This window comes from Triticum dicoccoides, chromosome 3A, assembly GCF_002162155.2.
Source record: "Triticum dicoccoides isolate Atlit2015 ecotype Zavitan chromosome 3A, WEW_v2.0, whole genome shotgun sequence".
NCBI classification, from domain to species: domain Eukaryota; kingdom Viridiplantae; phylum Streptophyta; class Magnoliopsida; order Poales; family Poaceae; genus Triticum; species Triticum dicoccoides.
Window position 1 is genome coordinate 622,255,945 of NC_041384.1, and position 22,537 is coordinate 622,278,481.

Here is a 22,537-nt window from a genome sequence, read left to right on the forward strand (position 1 = left end):
TATATCTTTCTCAAAACAACCACCATACCTACCTATTATGGGATTTCCATAGCCATTCCGAGATATATTGCCATGCAACTTTCCACCGTTTCATTTATGACACGCTTCATCATTGTCATATTGCTTTGCATGATCATGTAGTTGACATCATATTTGTGGCAAAGCCACCATGCATAAGTTTTCATACATGTCACTCTTGATTCATTGCCCTTCCTGGTACACCACCAGAGGCATCCATATAGAGTCATATTTTGTTCTAGTATTGAGTTATAAATACATGGAAGTGTGATCATCATCATTAATAGAGCATTGTCCTCAAAAAAATAAAAAAGAGAAAGGCCAAATAAAAAAAGAAAGGCCCAAAAAAGAGAAAAAAGGAAAAGAAACAAAAAGGGACAATGCTACTATCCTTTTTTCCACACTTGTGCTTTAAAGTAGCACCATGATCTTTATGATGGAGAGTCTCTTGTTTTGTCACTTTCATATACTAGTGGGAATTTTTCATTATAGAACTTGGCCTGTATATTCCAACAATGGGCTTCCTCAAATGCCTTAGGTCTTCGTGAGCAAGCAAGTTGGATGCACACCCACTTAGTTTCTTTTGTTGAGCTTTCATACATTTATAGCTCTAGTGCATCCGTTGCATGGCAATCCCGACTCCTTGCATTGACATAAATTGATGGGCATCTCCCTAGCCCGTTGATTAGCCTCGTCAATGTGAGACTTTCTCCTTTTTTGTCTTCTCCACATAACCCCCTATCATTATTCTATGCCACCCATAGTGCTATATCCATGGCTCACGCTCATGTATTGCGTGAAAGTTGAATTTTTTTGAGATTACTAAAGTATGAAACAATTGCTTGGCTTGTCATTGGGGTTGTGCAAGATGAGAGCATTCTTGTGTGACGAAATGGAGCATGACCAAACTATATGATTTTGTAGGGATGAACTTTCTTTTGCCATGTTATTTTGAGAAGACATGATTGCTTAGTTAGTATGCTTGAAGTATTATTATTTTTATGTCAATATTAAACTTTTGTCTTGAATCTTTTGGATTGGATATTCATGCTACAATAAAGAAAATTACATTGAGAATTATGCTAGGTAGCATTCCACATCAGAAATTCTGTTTTTATCATTTACCAACTCAAGGACGAGTAGGAATTAAGCTTGGGGATGCTTGATACGTCTCCAACGTATCTATAATTTTTGATTGTTCCATGCTATTATATTATCTATTTTGGATGTTAATGGGCTTATTTATACACTTTCATATTATTTTTGGGACTAACCTAATATCCCAAGGCCCAGTGCAGATTTGTGTTTTTTTGCCTATTTCAGTGTTTCGTAGAAAAGGAATATCCAACGGATTCCAAATGGAATAAAACCTTCGGGAGAGTTATTTTTGGAACAAACGTGATCCAGGGAACTTGGAGTGGACTTCAAGCAACCAACGAGGAGGCCACGAGGCAAGGGGCGCGCCTACCCCCTGTGCGTGCCCTCCCCGCTCATGGGCCCCTCGTGGCTGCACTGACCTACTTCGTCCTCCTATATATATTCATATACCCCGAAAACATCCAGGAGCACCACAAAACCCTATTTCCACCGCCGCAACCTTCTGTACCCAAGAGATCCCATCTTGGGGCCTTTTCCGAAGCTCCGCCGGAGGGGTAATCGATCACGGAGGGCCTCTACATCAACTCCATGGCCACTACGATGATGTGTGAGTAGTTTACCTCAGACCTTCAGGTCCATACTTATTAGCTAGATGGCTTCTTCTCTCTATTTGGATATCAATACAATGTTCTCCTCGATCTTCTTGGAGATCTATTTGATGTAACTCTTTTTGTGGTGTGTTTGTCAAGGTCCGATGAATTGTTGGTTTATGATCAAGTTTATCTATGAACAATATTTGATTCTTATCTGAAATCTTTTATGTATGGTTGGTTATCTCTGCAAGTCTCTTCGAATTATCAGTTTGGTTTGGCCTACTAGATTGATCTTTCTTGCAATGAGAGAAGTGCTTAGCTTTGGGTTCAATCTTGCGGTGTCCTTTCCCAGTGACAACAGGGGCAGCAAGGCACGTATTGTATTGTTGCCATCGAGGATAGAAAGATGGGGTTTATATCATATTGCCTAAGTTTATCCCTCTACATCATGTCATTTTGCCTAATGCATTACTCTGTTCTTATGAACTTAATACTCTAGATGCATGCTGGATAGCGGTCGATGTGTGGAGTAATATTAGTAGATGCAGAACTATTTTGGTCTACTTGTCGCGGACGTGATGCCTATATACATGATCATGCCTAGATATTCTCATAATTATGCGCTTTTCTATCAATTGCTCACGGAGGGCCTCTACATCAACTCCATGGCCCCTCCGATGATGTGTGAGTAGTTTACTTCAGGCCTTCGGGTCCATAGTTATTAGCTAGATGGCTTCTTCTCTCTCTTTTATCTCAATACAAAGTTCTCCTTGATCTTCTTGGAGATCTATTCAATGTAACTCTTTTTGTGGTGTGTTTGTCGAGATCCGATGAATTGTGGGTTTATGATCAAGTCTATCTATGAACAATATTTGATTCTTCTCTGAAATCTTTTATGTATGATTCATTATCTTTGCAAGTCTCTTCAAATTATTAGTTTGGTTTGGCCTACTAGATTGATCTTTCTTGCAATGGGAGAAGTGCTTAGCTTTGGGTTCAATCTTGTGGTGCTCGATCCAAGTGACAGAAAGGGAAACAACACGTATTGTATTGTTGCCATCGAGGATAAAAAGATGGGGTTTTTATCATATTGCTTGAGTTTATCCCTCTACATCATTTCATCTTACCTAATGCGTTACTTTGTTCTTATGAACTTAATACTCTAGATGCATGCTAGATAGGGGTCGATGTGTGGAGTAATAGTAGTAGATGCAGAACTGTTTCAGTCTACTTGTCGCGGACGTGATGCCTATATACATGATCATGCCTAGATATTATCATAATTATGCACTTTTCTATCAATTGCTCGACAGTAATTTGTTCACCCACCGTAATACTTATGCTATCTTGAGAGAAGCCACTAGTGAAACCTATGCCCTCCGGGTCTATTCTCCATTATATTAATATCCCGTCAACAAGCTACTTCTATTACCTTTTATTTTGCAATCTTTACTTTCAATCTATATCATAAAAATACCAAAAATATTTATTTATCTTATTATCTCTATCAGATCTCACTCTCGTAAGTGACCGTGAAGGGATTGACAACCCCTTTTCGCGTTGGTTGCGAGGTTCTTATTTGTTTGTGTAGGTACGAGGGACTTGCATGTAGTCTCCTACTAGATTGATACCTTGGCTCTCAAAAACTAACGGAAATACTTACGCTACTTTGCTGCATTACCCTTTCCTCTTCAAGGGAAAACCAACGCAGTGCTCAAGAGGTAGCAGACCTCCTACCTCCGGCTCGTCCACCTAGTCATCCTCGGCCATGGGATACAGCTACCGCCACCGGAAGAAGGCGAGGTCAAAACCGCCGGCGGTGCAAATCCCATCTTGCGGCAGCCCGGATGCTAGCTCTGTCCGGTGCTCGCGGCCGCTAGCTAGCCAAGATAGCTCCGTCCAACTGCTTGTCTACAAGGTTTGCTAGCTAGATTGGCACGGCGGCGCGGTGGCTTGCTCGCGTGCGCCGGCTAAGGCCAGCCATCTGGCTCGAGCGAAGGCAAGAGCGGCGGCTTGCTCGCTCATGAGTCACACTCGGGCCATCCTGCCAACCCGTGCGGAGGCCAGCACAACATCCGGCTCATACGGTGGAGCGGCGGCCAACTCGCTCATCACCAGCGCCACCGACGAACATGCATTAGTACTGTTTGAAGTAATGTTCAGGAAAAATAATGATTTGAGGAGGAATAACAGGATAGAAGGTTAGATGTGGGTCCCTTGTGTCAACGGTCAAACAAAATGTGTTGGTTTAAGCTGCCTCATCAGCACAGACATGTGGGCCAACCCTGTCATAAACGAGTTTAAACGAGCCTAATCGGCACTAGGTAGTAGTTTTTGGCGCGGATTAAGAAATATTGGGTATGTTTTTGCTATTTTTTTACAATAGTTTCTTCCTAGGGCTGGTTGAAAGTGGTAGTTTTTTGTTAAATACTCTACATATTGTAAGTAGGAGTGAAAGCTAAGCTTTGGAAGCCAATAAGCAAGGCTAGTTACATAGTGCATATGTGTACGTGATTGAAAGTAAATATTAACCATGAGTGACTAATGTCTTGATGGAAAACTCGAAACTATGGAAATACTAGCATTTTTTTGCATGGTTGGAAATACTAGCAATGTTCACGTGTGTTGCAACGGATCATAATTAGAATAATACTTATTCACAGACTTGATACAAAACATTCTAATTTTGATATACATATATCACTAGAGATATATTATGTTTCAATCAGATTATATTCCTTGAGCTGTTTTGGTGAGGTGAGGGAGGGATGTGGTTGGTTTTAAGATACTAATTATGGGTTTTTCTGCAAATTGGTAGAGAAGTGGGATGTTGGTGAGAAAAGGCAACGACTTACCTCACAGTCGTTAGATGTAGATCTAATGGTCAGAAATGACGGATGGAAGACACACCATCATCACCAACTTAGTCTTCTGTAGGAGTACCAGCAAGATGTCTGTGCATTGCACGGAACATCAAGATGCATTTTTTTATAAAACACTTGTTGTGATTGACCTGTGCGGGAGTAATCCCATGTGTAAAAACTAATGATATCTCGAGAGATAGGAGATAAGGTGAAGAGGAGTGGGGCATGGTGGTGATTGGTGGTCGGATTGAGCGGAGGCATGGGGATGGACGACGCCGGCACCGGCCACCAGGCGAGTTTGTTCCAAAGGCTTCCTTTTTTAATTGCTCAACAATGAGGTTGTTGGAGATAAGGATGAATGAGGGAAGTCCTTGTGTGCAAGTGTGGAGAGAGGTGCAGGTATCTTTTAGTTTAATTTCCATCCATAAGATATAGATCGGACGATCTATATTGTAAGATGGCACGTGTACAATCATCACCAACTTGGTTTTTTATAAGAGAAGAAATATACGTATGGAGGTACAAACGTATTATCGATACTTCTTTCTGTAAACTAGGATCTACATTCTATTCAATGCCTCAACATGTGGGGCTTAGCACAATGACTTCTCGACTATGTAAAACAAAGGTTTTCCCGTCGCCGATAAGGAGGGGGTGACGGCCACGCGTTTTCGGCTTTCTCTCGTCCTAGTAGTCATACTAGGTGGTCTACGCACGTGAAGATTTATTCTTTTTCACGTCTCGTGTTCGCCGTACTGTCACGACTGTTGATGAATAAATGGTAAGTTATTCACGGGGAAACCCTTGTTGGGCGTGTTTGCAAGAGAGAGAGAGACAGTGTGCATGTGTGTTATGTCTAGAGACTGAGGCAATGATAAGAGATTCTTTGTGTCTATGTGTGTGGAGGATATAGAGAGACATGTACATGGGGGTTTGTGTTGTGTAACATGGAGACACATAGACATAATCAGAGAGTGAGTGTGTGAGATACACATGCGGACATGGGGAGACATGAGGATCCAGATAAATGGGCATTTGTGCGTGTCTGTGTGTGTTTGTGTGCATGTTTGTGTGTGAGAGAGAGTGTGCCTATGTGGAGTAGAGAGACCACTAATGATGTAAACCTAGTATAAGGGAAGGGGAATGGTGTGACATGGGTGTCACAGAGAGACAAAGGCATGTGTAGTAGCTGGATAGCATGGGTGCTGGCGAGGAGCAGACTATTTGGAAGAGACATCGAGTGTGTGTGGGGGAGGGGTGTGAGAGCGAGAGAGAGAGAGAGAGAGAGAGAGAGGAAGAGAGGGGGAGAGGGGTCGTTTGTGTCCATAAATGGCGTATAGATAGGGAGACAATGTTGATGTTGTTCGAAATTGGCCTATGTACGGAGACGCAAGGGAAGCGAGTCATTGTGTGTGTGATAGGGACTTCATGAGAGATCTAGAATAGATGGTGTAGAGAACAACATGCGATATTGAGAACGATGATACATTAGGGAGCTATGGAAAGAGTCACAGCATATATGTATACAGGGAAGGAGCTGGGGCGGCTCCGCATGTGGGAGAGATAGAAAGAGGAGAGTGGTGCACAAGGAAACAAAGTGTGCTTGTTTGCAGTGGGGGTGGTGTGTGGGGTGAGTGTGAAAGAACCACATAACTAGGGAGATAGACGTTTGGGGGCGACGTTTTGTGTGTATGGGAAAGATAAACTCTACATAGTGTGTGTGCTTGGCAAAGAGAGATGCCGGGAGACCTAGAGAGTGGGGGAAGAGATGTGTGCATGCTCGAGCGACAAGATAGAGACCTATATTGAGGTCCGGACTTTAGAAAAGAGGGGGGGGTGTTAATGTGCTCATGTGTTCATGTCTGGGAGAGAGAACGACTTGTGTAATTGTGATATATATGGTCAATAGTGTGTGCACTCATGGTTGATCAATTTGTTTCAAAGTATTGACTATGAGATAATGATACTTTTGAACGTGCGTGATATACCTTGATGTACCAGAATTACAAACCTAAGATTGGAATTTTGGAATTCGACTCCATCATTAGCTTTTGTAATTCATTTAAACGGAGGTACATTTTTTAATCCGGGATTTCATGATTTCAAATTCATATATCAAACCTAGAGATATACACATACGGGCATGTTCAAACTTTATAATCATCCACTTTATTCATACACATACACATTTTTTCTTTTGTCATCATATTTAGGATAAACACATTTGGAATTTCATTTGAATTGGACCGTATGCTGGCATTTGCTTGTACTAGCTCAATGATCCATATTTGAATTGAATTGCCAATCTAAGTTTCGAGTTGGAGACATTGATTTTCAAAACTTGCACTTTTTTGCGTGCAAAACAAATAAATTCTCGGCCATGATATCATAGTCGGCCGTACAAGAGCAGAACACTTATAATCTCAGGCGCCAAAAGATTTGAAACTTCCCGCTCACATCGAAATATCCCGCACCCGAAAGTTTAGCCCTGCGATATTCCTGTTTTACCCCTACCACATGAACGGAAAAGGGCTGCTTTGGTAACTCCATTGTTTTCCCCTCTTTGCCCCCAACATTCTTCCCCAGAGCCCCTCCCCTTCCCCTCCTCGACCCCCAACCAGGGCAAGCCGCCAAATCTAGTCCTCCACCGCAATGGTGGACCTCACACCCCGTCGGATCTACCTTCCACACCTTGGAACCCCCAACTACCAACTCACCACTTCAGCGGAGCCACTTCAGCGATTGGCTTGTCCACCTCTCCAGATCTGCTTGACTGCCATCATGGTCCATCGCACCGAATCTGCTTAACTGGTGCCCTCGTCCACCACAGTGTAGTCCCTGCACTGACTCCCTCATCCGCCCCATCGCCGTCCCTTCATACAAGCCCTCGTCCACCGCAACAGATACGTGATACGTCTCCAACATATCTATAATTTTTGATTGCTCCATGCTATATTATCTACTATTTTGTATGTTTATGAGCTTTATTATACAGTTCTATATCATTTCTGGGACTAACCTATTAACCCAGAGCCCAGTGCTAGTTTCTGTTTTCACCTTGTTTTAGAATATCGCAGAAAAGGAAAATGAAACGGAGTCCAATTGACCTGAAACTTCATGGAACTTATTTTTGGATCAGAAGAAGCCCAGAAGACTTGGAGTGCACGTTAGAGGATCTACGAGGAGGCCACGAGGCAGGGGGTGCGCCCATCCCCTGGGCGTGCCCTCCACCCCCGTGGGCCCCTCGTGGCTCCCCTGACGTACTTCTTCTGCCTATATATCTCCATATACCCTAAAACGATCGAGGAGCACAATAGATCGGGAGTTCTGCCGCCAGAAGCCTCCGTAGCCACCGAAAGCCAATCTAGACCCATTCTGGCACCCTGCCGGAGGGGGTATCCCTCTCCGGTGGCCATCTTCATCATCCCGGTGCTCTCCATGATGAGGAGGGAGTAGTTCTCCCTCGGGGCTGAGGGTATGTACCAGTAGCTATGTGTTTGATCTCTCTCTCTCTCTCTCGTGTTCTTGATTTGGCACGATCTTGATGTATTGCGAGTTTGCTATTATAGTTGGATCTTTGTTTCTCCTCCCCCTCTACTCTCTTGTAATGAATTGAGTTTCCCATTTGAAGTAATCTTATTGGATTAAGTCTTTAAAGATTTGAGAACACTTGATGTATGTCTTGCCATGCATATCTGTGGTAACAATGGGATATCACGTGATTCACTGGATGTATGTTTGGTGACCAACTTGCAGGTTCCGCCCATGAACCTATGCATAGGGGTTGGCACACGTTTTCGTCGTGATTCTCCAGTAGAAACTTTGGGGCACTCTTTGAGGTTTTATGTGTTGGTTGAATAGATGAATCTGAGATTGTGTGACGCATATCGTATAATCATACCCACGGATACTTGAGGTGACATTGGAGTATCTAGGTGACATTAGGGTTTTGGTTGATTTGTGTCTTAAGGTGTTATTCTAGTACGAACTCTAGGGCTGTTTGTGACACTTATAGGAATAGCCCAACGGATTGATTGGAAAGAATAACTTTGAGGTGGTTTCGTACCCTACCATAATCTCTTCGTTTGTTCTCTGCTATTAGTGACTTTGGAGTGACTCTTTGTTGCATGTTGAGGGATACTTATGTGATCCAATTATGTTAGTATTGTTGAGAGAACTTGCACTAGAGAAAGTATGAACCCTAGGCCTTGTTTCAACGCATTGCAATACCATTTACGCTCACTTTTATCATTAGTTACCTTGCTGTTCTTATAATTTCAGATTACAAATACCTTTATCTACTATCCATATTGCACTTGTATCACCATCTCTTCGCCGAACTACTGCACCTATACAATTTACCGTTGTATTGGGTGTGTTGGGGACACAAGAGACTCTTTGTTATTTGGTTGTAGGGTCGCTTGAGAGAGACCATCTTCATCCTACGCCTCCTATGGATTGATAAACCTTAGGTCATCCACTTGTGGGAAATTTGCTACTGTCCTACAAACCTCTGCACTTGGAGGCCCAACAACGTCTACAAGAAGAAGGTTGTGTAGTAGACATCAAGCTCTTTTCTGGCGTCGTTGCCGGGGAGGTTAGCGCTTGAAGGTATATCTTTAGATCTTGCAGTCAAGTCTTTTAGTTTCTTGTTTTAGCACTAGTTTAGTTTATAAAATAAAACTACAAAAATATGGAATTGAGTTTGTCTCATACACTTCATCTTTTTAATATGTTTCGTGAGTATGATGGAAAGGAAAATTGTGCTCAAGTGCTAGAGGAAGAAGTCTATAAAATGTTTGGTACTAAATCTTTGAATGATGAGCATGGTTGCAATGTTGTTAGTACAAATTATTTGAATATCCATGATACTAATGATGATTGCACTAGTTATGATGTCTCCTATAAACATGTCAATTTTTGTGGAGAACATTGGGTTTGTAAGTACACACCAAATAGGGAAGATAGATATTGCAAGAGGCATAAGTACTTAGAAAATAAATTGTTGCAAGAAAGGCTAGATGAATGTGCTGAAAATTTAAATTATCTTGGCCATACTTGTGAGCTTTGCAATGAACATGATCATTTCAATACCCAATGCAAATTGTTTCATGATCGTATCATGTCCAAATATTGTGATGACTTGATTTCCCTTGCACACCATAATGAACTTAGTTTGCTCTTGGGTTATGAAGAAATGAAATGTATAACTAAGGATATTCCAAAATTTTCCCTTGATAGAGTTCTTCATTTTAATCTAGAGGAAATTTATATGTATTGTGCGGTGAATTGCATTGAAAATCGTTATATTGCCAATTACATAAAGAAAACAAAACAAATAGAAGATGAAGAGAATACTAATGAAAGGGAAGAGACTTCCCAATACCCTCCTATTATTTCTTATGATGAATCAGGTAACGAGGAAGAGCCTCCTATTCAACCAATCTCGTTAATAAGGAGCTCCAAAAAGAGGATTGAACCCACACATGATGTGGTGAAGAAGAAGAAAAGAAAAAGGAAGAGAGGTAAAAAGATATCTCCCCCAAATAATGCTTCTCGTATTACTATTGTGCCTCATGAAAATATAATTGTGGAAGATAATGATACTTCTTATGATCTTGAAAATCTTTTTGGCATTTGCTTGGAAGAATATGATGATTGCTATACTATTGGTGCTATCCATACTATTAATGATGAGAGTGATTATGCTCATGATATGAAAAGGCCCAAGCTTGGGGATGCTATGTTTGATGAAGATGATGTTTTTGAGAATATATTTTCTACAATTAATGTTTGTCCCAAGCTTGGGGATGCTACGTTTAATGAAGATGATATTTTTAGTCTCCTAAGTTTTGATATGCAAATTTATAATGATGATAGCATGCCTCCTACTTATGATGATTATTGTGATGATACTTATGCTATAAAAAGTAGTGATTATATTTATAAAACTTGTCATGATTATGATTACCCTTTTTATGAACATTACTCTTTTAATGTGGAAACAATTTATAGTATTCAAGTCTCTTATGATACTCCCACTATTCCGAATGAGAAGAATTTTGCTTATGTGGAGAGTAATAAAATTATATGCTTGTATATCATGAAAAGAATGATTTAGGTGCTAGTTATATTGTTGAATTAATTCATGATTCTACTGAAAATTATTATGAGGTAGGAATATATTCTTGTAGGAATTGCAATAATATCAATTTTCCTCCCTATGTGCGTAAAATTTTGAAGTTATGCGTGTTTTACCTTCCTATGCAAGTTGATTCTTGTTCCAACAAGTTGTTTTCTCACAAAATCCCTATGCATAGGAAGTGGGATAGACTTAAATGTGCTAGTCATATTCTTCATGATGCTCTCTTTATGTTACAATTCTTATCCTTTATGTGAGCATCATTGAAATCATCATGCCTAGCTACGGGCGTTAAACGATAGCGCTTGTTGGGAGGCAACCCAATATTATTTTTGTTCCTTGCTTTTTGCTCCTGTTTAGTAATAAATAATTTATCTAGACTCTGTTTATATGTGGTTTTATTTTTTTAATTAGTGTTTGTGCCAAGTATAACCGTTGGGAAGACTTGGGGAAAGTCTTGTTGATCTTGCTGTGAAAAACAGAAACTTTAGCGCTGACGAGAATTGCTGCCATTTTCTATTGGAGGGTGCTATTTAGTTAATTCTTTTTGAAGATGATTAATAGATAAATTCCTAACGTCCATAAATTTATCTGAGAATTTTATGAGTTCCAGAAGTATACGTTTGATCCAGATTACTACAGACTGTTCTGTTTTTGACAGATTCCGTTTTTCATGTGTTGTTTACTTATTTTGATGAATCTATGGCTAGTAAAATAGTTTATAAACCATAGAGAAGTTGGAATACAGTAGGTTTAACACCAATATAAGTAAAGAATTAGTTCATTACAGTACCTTGAAGTGGTGATTTATTTTCTTATACTAACGGAGCTTACGAGTTTTCTGTTAAGTTTTGTGTTGTGAAGTTTTCAAGTTTTGGGTAAGGATTCGATGGAGTATGGAATAAGGAGTGGCAAGAGCCTAAGCTTGGGGATGCCCATGGCACCCCCAAGGTAATCTAAGGACACCTAAAAGCCAAAGCTTGGGGATGCCCCAGAAGGCATCCCCTCTTTCGTCTACTTCTATCGGTAACTTTACTTGGAGCTATATTTTTATTCACCACATGATATGTGTTTTTCTTGGAGCGTCTTGTATGATTTGAGTCTTTGACTTTTAGTTTACCACAATAATCCTTGCTGTACACACCTTTGGAGAGAGCCATACATGATTTGGAATTTGTTAGAATACTCTATGTGCTTCGCTTATATCTTTTGAGCTATGTAGTTTTGCTCTAGTACTTCACTTATATCTTTTAGAGCACGGTGGTGGATTTGTTTTATAGGAACTCTTGATATCTCATGCTTCACTTAGATTATTTTGAGAGTCTTAAACAGCATGGTAATGTGCTTAATCCTAATATGCTAGGTATTCAAGATTAGTAAAAATGTTCTTATGAGTGTGTTGAATACTAAGAGAAGTTTGATACTTGATGATTGTTTTGAGATATGGAGGTAATAATATCAAAGTCATGCTAGTTTAGTAGTTGTGAATTTGAGAAGTGCTTGTGTTGAAGTTTGCAAGTCCCGTAGCATGCACGTATGGTAAACGTTATGTGACAAATTTGAAACATGAGGTGTTATTTGATTGTCTTCCTTATGAGTGGCGGTCGGGGACGAGCGATGGTCTTTTCCTACCAATCTATCCCCCTAGGAGCATGCACGTAGTGCTGAAGTTTTTGATGACTTGTAGATTTTTGAAATAAGTATGTGAGTTCTTTATGACTAATGTTGAGTCCATGGATTATACGCACTCTCACCCTTCTATCCTTGCTAGCCTCTTCGGTACCGTGCATTTCCCTTTCCCACATTGAGAGTTGGTGCAAACTTCGCCAGTGCATCCAAACCCTGTGATATGATACACTCTTTCACACATAAACCTCCTTATATCTTCCTCAAAACAGTCACCATACCTACCTATTATGGCATTTCCATAGCCATTCCGAGATATATTGCCATGCAACTTTCCACCATTCCGTTTATCATGACACATTCATCATTGTCATATTGCTTAGCATGATCATGTAGTTGACATAATATTTGTGGCAAATCCACTGTTCATAATTCTTTCATACATGTCACTCTTGGTTCATTGCATATCCCGGTACACCACCGGAGGCATTCATATAGAGTCATACTTTGTTCTAGTATCGAGTTGTAATCAATGAGTTGTAAATAAATAGAAGTGTGATGATCATCATTTTCTAGAGCATTGTCCCAAGTGAGGAATATAAAAAAGAAAAAAGAGAAAGGCCATAAAAAGAGAAGGCCCAAATAAAGAAAAGAGAAAGGCCATAAAAAAGGAGAAGGCCCAAAAAATGAGAGAAAAAGAGAGAAGGGACAATGCTACTATCCTTTTCCACACTTGTGCTTCAAAGTAGCACCATAATCTTCATGATAGAGAGTCTCTTGTTTTGTCACTTTCATATACTAGTGGGATTTTTTCATTATAGAACTTGGCTTGTATATTCCAACAATGGGCCTCCTCAAGTGCCCTAGGTCTTCGCGAGCAACCAAGTTGGATGCACACCCACTTAGTTTCTTTTGTTGAGCTTTCATACATTTATAGCTCTAGTGCATCCGTTGCATGGCAATCCCTACTCCTTGCATTGACATAAATTGATGGGCATATCCCTAGCCCATTGATTAGCCACGTCGATGTGAGACTTTCTCCTTTTTGTCTTCTCCACAACCCCCCATCATCATATTCTATTCCACCGATAGTGATATATCCATGGCTCGCGCTCATGTATTGCGTGAAGGTTTATGAGTTTGAGATTACTAAAGTATGAAACAATTGCTTGGCTTGTCATCGGGGTGGTGCATGATGAGAGCATTCTTGTGTGACAAAAATGGAGCATGACTAAACTATATGATTTTGTAGGGATGAACTTTCTTTGGCCATGTTATCTCGAGAGGACATAATTGGTTAGTTAGTATGCTTGAAGTATTATTATTTTTATGTCAATATGAACTTTTATCTTGAATCTTCCAGATCTGAACATTCATGCCACAATTAAGAAGAATTACATTGAAATTATGCCAAGTAGCACTCCGCATCAAAAATTCTGTTTTTATCATTTACCTACTCGAGGACGAGCAGGAATTAAGCTTGGGGATGCTGATACGTCTCCAATGTATCTATAATTTTCGATTGCTCCATGCTATATTATCTACCGTTTTGGATGTTTATGGGATTTATTATACACTTTTATATCATTTTTGGGACTAACCTATTAACCCAGAGCCCAGTGCCAGTTTCTGTTTTTACCTTGTTTTGGAATATCGCAGAAAAGGAAAACGAAACGGAGTCCAATTGACCTGAAACTTCACGGAACTTATTTTTGGATCAGAAGAAGCCCAGAAGACTTGGAGTGCACGTCAGGGGATCTACGAGGAGGCCACGAGGCAGGGGGGCGTGCCCACCCCCTAGGCACGCCCTCCAACCTCGTGGGCCCCTCGTGGCTCCCCTGATGTACTTCTTCCACCTATATATCTCTATATACCCTAAAACGATCGGGAGCACAATAGATCGGGAGTTCCACCGCTAGAAGCCTCCGTAGCCACCGAAAGCCAATCTAGACCCATTCCAGCACCCTGCCGGAGGGGGAATCCCTCTCCGGTGGCCATCTTCATCATCCCGGTGCTCTCCATGACGAGGAGGGAGTAGCTCTCCCTCGGGGCTGAGGGTATGTACCAGTAGCTATGTTTTTGATCTCTCTCTCTCTCTCTCTCTCTCTCTCTCTCTCTCTCTCTCTCTCTCTCTCTCTCTCTCTCTCTCTCTTTCTCTCGTGTTCTTGATTTGGCACGATCTTGATGTATCACGAGCTTTGCTATTATAGTTGGATCTTATGTTTCTCCTCCCCCTCTACTCTCTTGTAATGAATTGAGTTTCCCCTTTGAAGTAATCTTATCGGATTGAGTCTTTAAAGATTTGAGAACACTTGATGTATGTCTTGCCGTGCATATCTGTGGTGATAATGGGATATCACGTGATTCACTTGATTTATGTTTTGGTGACCAACTTGTGGGTTCCGCCCATGAACCTATGGATAGGGGTTGGCACATGTTTTCGTCGTGATTCTCCGGTAGAAACTTTGGGGCACTCTTTGAGGTTCTATGTGTTGGTTGAATAGATGAATCTGAGATTGTGTGACGCATATCGTGTAATCATTCCCATGGATACTTGAGGTGACATTGCAGTATCTAGGTGACATTAGGTTTTTGGTTTATTTGTGTCTTAAGGTGTTATTCTAGTACAAACTCTAGGGATGTTTGTGACACTTATAGGAATAGCCCAACGGATTGATTGGAAAGAATAACTTTGAGGTGGTTTCGTACCCTACCATAATCTCTTCGTTTGTTCTCCGCTATTAGTGACTTTGGAGTGACTCTTTGTTGCATGTTGAGGGATAGTTATGTGATCCAATTATGTTAGTATTGTTGAGAGAACTTGCACTAGCGAAAGTATGAACCCTAGGCCTTGTTTCAACGCATTGCAATACCGTTTACGCTCACTTTTATCATTAGTTACCTTGCTGTTTTCATAACTTAAGATTACAAATACCTTTATCTACTATCCATATTGTACTTGTATCACCATCTCTTCGCCGAACTAGTGCACCTATACAATTTACCATTGTATTGGGTGTGTTGGGGACACAAGAGACTCTTTGTTATTTGGTTGCGGGGTTGCTTGAGAGAGACCATCTTCATCCTACACCTCCTACGGATTGATAAACCTTAGGTCTTCCACTTGAGGTTAATTTGCTACTGTCCTACAAACCTGTGCGCTTGGAGGCCCAACAACGTCTACAAGAAGAAGGTTGTGTAGTAGACATCAATACACCTCATCAAAAGCACAGTACACCACGCCCGCCGAAGCCTTCGTCCACTGCACCGGGCCTGCTCCACGGATGCCATATTCAACTCCACCGGCCCTGCTTTACTAACGCCGTAGCCTCATCAGGTTATTTTGATTTGTACTCCTTAGGTTTTATCTTCTTGATCATGCAACTGTTCACTTACCATAGATGAGCTTTCTTGCATGTTGACAGGTGCCGCAACCGAAGCACCGGATCCTCTTGAACGACGGCGATAGCTGGCCCAAACTCAACGGCAACACGAGCACCATCGACGATCCTTACCTATCAAGTATGACAATGATACCCATACGCCGCCGTGAATTAGATACTATTATCCAATGGCCGGCGCCTACGTTCACTTGCTTAGCATAAGCACCGCACCTTTGAATTTCTTCAGGACATCATTCAAATTTTCATGAGACGCATTATTCTGCTTGCCCCTGTAGGACCATACTTCTGGCAGTGAACATGTTACATGTGCTAAATTACATACCAGTGCACATATAATTAATATGGTTTAGTTTTGTCCTAAGTATTAATGTACTTCCTAGATATCACTGCCTACTATTTTACTTCTTGCATGCTATATTTATGATAATGGTGTTGTTCTGATGCCACCTGTTGGTTCCATCAGACTGCTTCATGTTCTCTATGCTTAATTACACATCAGCAAACTAGCATGTGGTTCCGCTGCTTTTTGTTTGTTTTACCCTACATTTTTTATGCTAGCTATTACATCACTGCTCCGAGCCTCTGTTCATTACTTTTTTGTGTGTTCTTGATCTTGCCAAGTTGCATGACTAATTTTATGCTTCTATTAATTATGGAGATGCCAACCTCATCAAGCAAAATATTTGTTCTTTTGGGGCTGGCACCTCGAACAAGCATAAAAATAGAGGGAAGCAGATATATTGTAGTGTATGCACACACCCTTCTTTCATTAGTTTAGATGAACCATTGATGATCAATTCGAACCAGTGCATGCGATTAAAAATGATTTTACGTAAATAGAGGGTGCAGAATAAACTACAACAACTAGATTTGCAACCATGGGATGCTGACAATATCTTCAAAGAACATTGCAACAGCAGCGAGGCTTCACAGCAACATATGGTAAGCCAGTGTGTTTTTGTACATGTGAAATGTAATGCGTGTGGGCTGCTTTCTTGGCTTGTGCCCTCAACATGTAATCCTACAGAATTACAAATAGTTTAGTTGTCTGCTTTGTTGTATTGCTTGATTCGAATGCTTGTTTGTTACTTGTTATGCTATACCGGAGTTGGCCAATATGTCAGCAGTGCCTACTGTACTATCGTAAAGAAATGCATGCCTAGTTCATTTGAGTCTTTAACTTTTCCACTGAACTTCATCACAAGACTATCTTCGTAGTTTATATGAGGCCACACTGTTAAGTGCTTTCTCGGATTATTTCAACTGCTTAGATGCCTTGGCACCTTAAATATAGCGGTGGTACACTCCCTTTTAACTAGGGATGTCAACTGTGTCCCGTTTAATCCCGATTAAAGTCCACTAGTGGTATGATAGTTCAAAAGAGTTTTTGTTTTTTGAGGAAAATTAACTAGGGAGCTAGCAAAAACTAACTAGATGGGATTGGCGGATGTCGTTTATTTTCCACTTACATCCCTAGTTTCATCTTACCATTTTAATCTCTTTTTTGGCTGATGCTGGTTCGAACCATTTAAATATAGCTTGCCATGCTCGGCAATAATTCGTATGTCATTTACCATGTAAGCTTACTGCCTAGATCATGCGATAACCATCTCTTACTTATGTCCAGCGGAAACCTTTCAGGATGCCGTTCACACTAGGACACAAAGTACAACCCCAGAAACTATTTGTGGGAGCAGTGCACCATCCATGTTACCAGATGGTAGCAGTTCAGAGGCAACATCGCCAGAGAGCAGCCCGAGCACAGATATTATAGTTCTTGAGGCTCTACTAGAGGTAGAAAGAGATGGTGTGGCTGCCATGAATGAGGTAATCTCGATCTTGAAGCTGGAAATCATGCAATTAGCTGCACGCATTATGCAAGCAACCCAAGAATTGGAGGAAGTAAGAATGTTGCATTTGAAGACGGAGGAGGTCCTGCTGCTTCTGCTATTTGAAGCCCAGGGTAATGCTAGTTCTTCTTTAGATACTAGTTGAAATTGTCATTAGATTATTGTACTTGCATGTTGTTTCATGTCTCTGAATGGATTATATTGTAAGACCCCCTATGTTGTCCATGAGTTGTAATGATCCGAATTTTTTAGGCGAGGTAATCCTCAGTACTTGTATGATTGACATAAGGTGAACTGTTTTTCGTGTGAGCATATTGTATTGGATGAAATAACTGTTTGACTCAAAGTGTATCCAACCTACTGAATTCGAAGATTATGGCATTTCGAAATCATAATCATATATAAAGGTGGAATAAATCTTTGTTGTGGTTTTGAAGAAATAAATAACAAAACGTAGAATTATCTATGGATATTCATAATCGAATAAAAATTGGATTTGGATTTAGTTGCCAGGGCCCAGGGCAAACGTGAATGCTAATTCTCCCAAGTTTTGAACGAAGTGGCTAAACACCCACTATCATTAGTGGGATGGCCGAAGCAAGTGTTTGCGAGATGGAAATTACTGTCTACCCCTGACACTTGACATCTGTCGGTGTCAAAACCGGCGGATCTCGGGTAGGGGGTCCCGAACAGTGCGTCTAAGGCGGATGGTAACAGGAGGCAGGGGACACGATGTTTTACCCAGGTTCGGGCCCTCTTGATGGAGGTAAAACCCTACGTCCTGCTTGATTATTCTTGATAATATGAGTAGTACAAGAGTTGATCTACCACGAGATCAGAGAGGCTAAACCCTAGAAGCTAGCCTATGGTATGATTGTATGTTGTCCTACGGACTAAAACCCTCCGGTTTATATAGACACCGGAGGGGGCTAGGGTTACACAAGGTCGGTTACAAAGGAGGAGATATACATATCCGTATTGCCTAGCTTGCCTTCCATGCCAAGTAGAGTCCCATCCGGACATGGGACGAAGTCTTCAATCTCGTATCTTCATAGTCCAACAGTCCGGCCTAAGGATATAGTCCGGCTATCCGGAGCCCCCCTAATCCAGGACTCCCTTAGTATCCCCTGAACCAGGCTTGAATGACGATGAGTCCGGCGCACAGTGTTGTCTTCGGCATTGCAAGGCGGGTTCCTCCTCCGAATACACCACGAAAGAGTTTGAATACAAGGATAGTGTCCGACCGTGCAAAATAAGTTCCACATACCACCACAGAGAGAATAATATTTCCACAAATCTAATCCGCTGACACGTTTTGGTAGCATGACATCATGCCACGGTCCGGTAATTATTTGAACCATTTTTCTTTAACCAGCCCCACACATAACGCGAGGCAGTTTCTTGACACGTCTTGTCAAAGCAGAGATCGTGTTCCCCTTATTACGGGATTCTCATCAATATGAACGTGGGTAACCCAACCGTGCCTATTGGTATGACTCCTAGATTTTAGGTAAGTCTCGAACGGCCACGAGGAGGACGCCTGATATTCATGCCCTTTATAAAGGGACAAGGCTTTTTCTTTTTTCTGTCCCGTGCTCAATCAAATCCTTCCCCCGCCTTGAGTTCTAACACCCAAAGCCCATGTCAGGTGCTTCGGACCTTCAATCATGTCCGGATCCAGCCTTCAAGGCCGGTGGATGCCTTCCTCCGTCACGGAGGAGGACATCAAGAAGTTGAGGGAGGCCAGATATCTGACCGCCGAAATTTCGCATAGGCTGCCCGCCCGAGGGCAAGTTGTCCCTACTCCCAAACCCAACGATAGTGTTGTGTTCGTCTCCCACTTCCTCCGAGGACTAGGCCTCGCTCTAGATCCCTTTGTTAGGGGTTTTATGTTCTATTATGGGCTGGATTTTCACGATCTGGCCCCGGATTACCTTCTTCACATCTCGCCATTTATTGTCGTTTGTGAGGCCTTCCTCCGTATTACCCCTCACTTCGGCCTGTGGCTCAATACCTTCGATGTGAAGCCGAAGATGGTCGAGGGGCAGTACGCAGCATGCGGAGGTGCTTTAATAAGCAAAATTGCTGACGCTCCGTGGCCAAAGGGTTCCTTTCCAGAGGTGTCCGGATTGTGGCAATGGGAGTGGTTCTACGTCACAGCTCCCCGAAGTGCCAAGTGGGTAGCTTCCCCCACCTTTCGCTCGGGCCCTCCACCACAACTGATGTCATGGATCAGCAGGGGGCTGAGCTGGGGTCGAACCAAGGACGTACCAATACTGCAGAGTCGTATCCGAGATCTCTTCGAGGGAGATTTCAGTCTAGTTATGGTAATGCAAGTTATGCTGGTTCGTCGAGTCCAGTCTTGCAAACGCCCACCCCTCCGCATGTGGGAATTCAACCTGGAAGGACCGTGCACTATTCAGAATTTCGTCGGCATGACGCAAGAGGAGATGTACAAATCGTTCTTCGGACCCCGAATAGAGTGTCCGGACACTACCGAGGACGTGGGCCTGAGCTGCAACCGCCCCGCTGCCCAAGTAAGTAATCCCATGGCCGAACACATTGTCCTTTTATTTATCATGACATCATTCTGAAGAATCGCTCTTTGACCAAGACTAGATAACAAAGGTGAAGATGATCCGGTGTTCGTCCCCCCTTCCTGAAGGCTTGGACAATCTGGTGCTGGAAAAGATGCTCGAGCCAGCACCCTGCCTAGTGCCCTCCAAGGAAGATGGAAGGAGGAATAACGAGGCTAGCGTCTCCACGAAAGACATTAGGCGGAGAGAAGGAACTGAAACTTCCTCTCCCCAAGGAAGGAAGAGAACCGCCTCTGCGGACCCGGAGACAATGGTCTCCAAACGAGGGAAGAAATCTCCGCCTGAGGGTCCTGCCCTGGGGGATACCCTGGCTGTACTATGCCCTCAAGGGGACCAGCCCTCCCCCGAGTTCTAAGTAAAAGGGGTAGTTAATAATGAAAATATCTTGCTCTACTTCTGAGGAAAATAATCGAAGCATTTATCTTGCAGTTCGGATCTTAGCCCTTCTCAGCAGAGCTCGTCTTTGGGGGATCTTCTTCCGGAGATGATGGACAGCGAAATGCCTCCCCCTACCACACCGCCTCACGAAGCGGGCGACCCCGAGGTGTCGTCGCGAAGGGTTTCTCCGGATCCGGCAAGGCCAGAAGGTAATCTTATGGCCACCCGAAGTCCTCAGCATCCGGCTCTCGAAGAGAGTCATCAAAAGAGTCCGGCACCGTCTGGTGTGCGGTCGGACATACTGAGGGGTCTGCTGGAGCACGCGGCCATCTCAGAAGAGCACCGCACATTGATGGGTATGGTGATTGAAAGGATTTCGTCCGCCGAAAGCGGGTTCCATGAAGCTTTTATGAGTCTACTGACGGGTTTTGAGGTACGCAAAATGATGTACATTTTTAACGGTACCGCACATTTTTAGATGTGCCCTGTGTAGATAGTAGCCCCTGAGACTCTGGTTGTCATCGAAGATGGCGGCAAACAAAGGATCATAGTCCTAGGTAATAACCAGACTGCCTTTATGTCCAGGTGGTGGAAGCTCCGGTGGCTAGCCGGACTGATGGGTATGCCAAACTAAAGTGGCAGCTGGATGCGGCAGATGCCAGCATCGTGCTTGTCAACAAGCGGCTTGACGAGGCACAGGGTGAGTGGTCTTTCTGGTGATCATCACATAGTAAGAGCAGCATGATGCCAGTATCTTTAGTATGTTGTGACTGCAGATGGAGCGGCCACCGTGGAGACCCTTCGGGCGGAGCTTGCCCGAGCCAAGGAGCAAGCAAGGAGTAGCAATGTGGCTGCTTTGCAAGCGGCCGAAGAGTTAAGGGCCGAATAGGCCGCACATTGCGAGAGCAAAGAAAAAATTGCCAAGATGGTCGTGGAGTTAAAAGATGCTGCTGACCGTTACCGGATTCTTGAAGAGGAAAACCAGGCAAAGGTGACGGACCTGGAGAAGGCCCGGGCGGCTGCCAAGGAAGCCTGCTCCAAAATTAGAGCGACGAAGGAGGAGCTGAATCAAGCTACAGATATCGTGTCTGGGAAGCCCTTCTTGTTGCGGACTAAGTTCAGAGATCCGAAGTATGCTCCTCTGGACCGGCTATGGAGTTCTGCGGACGCGTACATGGATTTGGCTGCAAGTGCTGCTGATGCAGCCGAGTACTTCAAGGATCAGAAAGGTCCCGAAGTGGAAAAGCTGTTCTGGTCACAGTTTCATGCTCCAGTCCGTCAGCTGCTGCTGAATGAGTGATTAACCGGTTGGGCCGAGCTCCATAGGTTGTCCGGACTTGCCACAAGATCACCTGTGGCCGGGAGGGCCAAGGCCAAGTAGCTACTTTAGCTTAGTGCAACAATTCCTTGAAGCTGTGCCACGCATCGATGCTATAAAGAGATCAGCGTGCATAGAAGGTGCGTAGATGGCCCTTGCCCGTGTCAAAACATACTGGGCGGAGATGGAGGCCACCACTGTTGCGGCATAGGGTTTGGCCATAGGCCGAGTGGCCGCTGAGCACTACTTTGAAGAAGTTCTTGAAGGCGCTCGTTTGATAGAGGCTCAGTGCTCAAAGAATATTATGTTTAAGTGACATGTATTCCCATTGTAAGAACAATGTTTTATTGAGTTTATCAAGGCTGTATTTATACTTTTGCCCGAAAGTACTATGATGCCTCCTGTGCGGCCGTTTATGTATATATGTATATAACCTGAAAGATGGCAGTCGTCGGCTTTGGCCCCCACACATATAATGCGGGGGTGTTTGCAGAAGATGCATGTTCACACTTGATCCAACGTCTTGGTCCATTAAGGAGGTGATAGCACAGCGAACTAGGCAACCGGACTATAATGCTTTAACACTTTCACTTAGCCAGAGGAGTTTGACAGTGGGGTACTATATAGCCCCTGGTGGCTCCGCGCCCAT